The sequence below is a fragment of the Panicum virgatum genome, chromosome 5K (genome assembly GCF_016808335.1).
Source record: "Panicum virgatum strain AP13 chromosome 5K, P.virgatum_v5, whole genome shotgun sequence".
NCBI lineage: Eukaryota > Viridiplantae > Streptophyta > Magnoliopsida > Poales > Poaceae > Panicum > Panicum virgatum.
Window position 1 is genome coordinate 30,985,086 of NC_053140.1, and position 2,500 is coordinate 30,987,585.

General features: G+C 64.2%; 1 long non-coding RNA gene across 1 annotated transcript; it reads right to left on the reverse strand.

Moving 5' to 3' along the window:
* Nucleotides 1-15: 15 nt before the first annotated feature.
* Nucleotides 16-1,763, reverse strand: LOC120710631. The gene is made up of 2 exons (XR_005689957.1): nucleotides 790-1,763; nucleotides 16-694 (listed from the first exon to the last, which is right to left on the reverse strand). It is a non-coding gene; the product is annotated as an uncharacterized LOC120710631 (long non-coding RNA).
* Between the last annotated feature and the right edge of the window lie 737 nt (nucleotides 1,764-2,500).

Sequence of the window (2,500 nt, forward strand, 5' to 3'; positions counted from 1 at the left end):
ATAACGCTAACGATATAGGACAAGGTTGCTTACACTACTACAATAAAGATTTGTAGGGCGGATAAAACACTATTTTTAGGGACGGATAGAAAATCCGTGGCTAGTTTTCACTGCTAAAAATACCTCTTTTTCAAGAGCGAAAAACAAACCCGCCCCTAAAAATCTATTTCCAGGGGCGGGTGACGCCCTCACCCTCCGCTAAAAATCTATTTCCAAGGGCGTGTGACCCCTCACCCGTCCCTACAAATCTATTTTCAAAAGCGGGTGATGCCCTCACCCGTCGGCGTGTGACCCCTCACCCGTCCCTACAAATCTATTTTCAAGAGCGGGTGATGCCCTCACCCGTCCCTATAAATGAGTTTGTAGGGGCGGGTGAGGGGTCAACCGCCCCTAGAAACCGATTGAAAACAAAAAAAAATGCAGCGCGGCGCGTGGTCGCGTCGTCGCGCTGGCGTCCGGCAGGCTTCCGCGTCCACGCCCCGCCGGTCGTAGGAGGCCGCCGTGACTCGCTGCGGCCAAGCACGCTGCCGATGTCGGGGAGGACGGCCGCCAGCCGGATCTGGGCCAGGAAGGAGCGCTTGCGCCGCCGTGGAGTCCGATGCCGCGGGGACCCATCTCCTGCCGCCTCCATGGTGGCTTTCGGGCCGCGGCCGCATGCATGTCCACGGCTGCGGGCACGATCTTGTCAACACACCTGCATGTCCACAGCTGCATGCATGTCAAAAATAATCCATAAAGTACTCGATTGCTAAGAAATCAAGTAGAAGTAGACCAGTAGAACTTGATTACCAATAAATCTAGAGAAAATTCCCTGCAAGGCCTTGGATCAAATCACGCTTCCTTCCATGGCCCTGAAGAGTTGAAACTTTCTTCTTTGACCCGGTTTTGATGTTGCATCCTTTGTATGGCCTCGCCGTGACCTCCGTGACTGCTCCGTTAGCGGCACACCAACGCTGTCCTTCCAGCGCGACCACAGGGCTCTCGGCGCCCACTGACAGGTGGGGCCCGCCCCTTCCCCAACCTCCCGCCAGGGAGCCCCAGCCCCATGCCGCACGCCGGCCCCGGCGTCGTCCCGGCGAGCTCGCTCCCGGTTGGCTCGCGCGTGCGCGCGCCAGAGGACGGGTCGCCGCCGCCGCAGCCCCGGTCAGGAACCAGCAGGGCGCGCCGGCGGGGGCGGACCAGAGGTGGAGAGCGGCGCAACGCAGCATTGAGGTGCGGCGGAGTTCAAGCGCGACCTCGACCCGGAGTTCAAGCGCTTCCTCCTCGAGCCCTGCAACCTCAAGTCACTCTAGGCGCTGCTGCTCTACCACATCCTCCCCGCACGCCTCCCCTCTGACTCCTGGCCTGCCGCCTCCCACCCCACGCTCTCCGGCAAGGAGGTCGAGCTCGCCGCCGCGGCCGACAGCGCAGCCGGCATGCGCGTCGGCCACGCTGCCGTCACGCGCCCGGACGCAGTGCTCCGCCCCGACGGGGTCATCCACGGAATCTAGCGCGTCCTCGTGCCGCGCTCCGTGCAGGAGGACTTCAACCGCCACCGCAGCCTCGCCGCGATCTCGGCCGTGCTGCCCACGGGCGCGCCCGATGTCGACCCAAGGACGCACCGCCTCAAGAAGCCTGCGCCGCCGGTGCCCCCCGGCGCGCCGCCCGTGCTCCCGATCTGGGACGCCATGGCGCCCGGCCCGTCCATCGTGGACGGCAAGGAGAGGGAGAGGGAGAAGGAGGAGAGGCCGGCGGCCACCGGGGATGCCGAGGTCGGATCGATGGGGCCGCCGGGACGACGCCGGGGCCGCCGCGCGGCTCGGGGCCGGGTCTCCCCTAGCGGGAGGTTGGGGAAGGGGCGGGCCCCACCTGTCAGTTGGGCGCCGAGAGCCCTGTGACCGCGGTGGATGGGCAGTGTTGGCCTGCCGCCTAACGGAGCAGTCACAGAGGTCACGGCGAGGCAAAGGATGCAACATCAAAATCGGGTCAAAGAAGGAAGTTTCAACTCTTCAGGGCCGCAGAAGGGAGCGTGATTTGTTCTAGGACCTTAGGAATTTCCCCATAAATCTAGGCCGCAGGAGGTCTATCCGTCCGCGCCTGCTGCAGAAGGGAGGTCCGCGCCCGCTGCAGAAGGGAGGTCCAGGGGCCTGCCGGCCACGCCCGCTGCACACCGCTCGTGCCGGACGCTGCGCCCGCCGCCCGCCGCTCCCTCCGCGGGCTGCTCGCGCCGCCGGACGCCGCTTGCAATTGGCGCTGCTCCCGCTGTCGGACGCTGCAGGGATGGGGCGCCGCCCAGCCGCCGTTACCGCCGCTCCCGCCGGGCGCAGGAGGCCCGTGGCGAGCGGCCAGACTCCTGCCGCTCCCACCAACGAGAAGATAAGGTAGGATGAGAGAGAGGATAAATAAGGGAGAGAGAATGAGAGATGCACGGTGATAAAAGCACAAGGGCGGAGACGCGGTTGGTGGTGGTGGGCCCATCAATCCGCCGACACTTGATTCAGCCAATAGTTGCTTACCACAG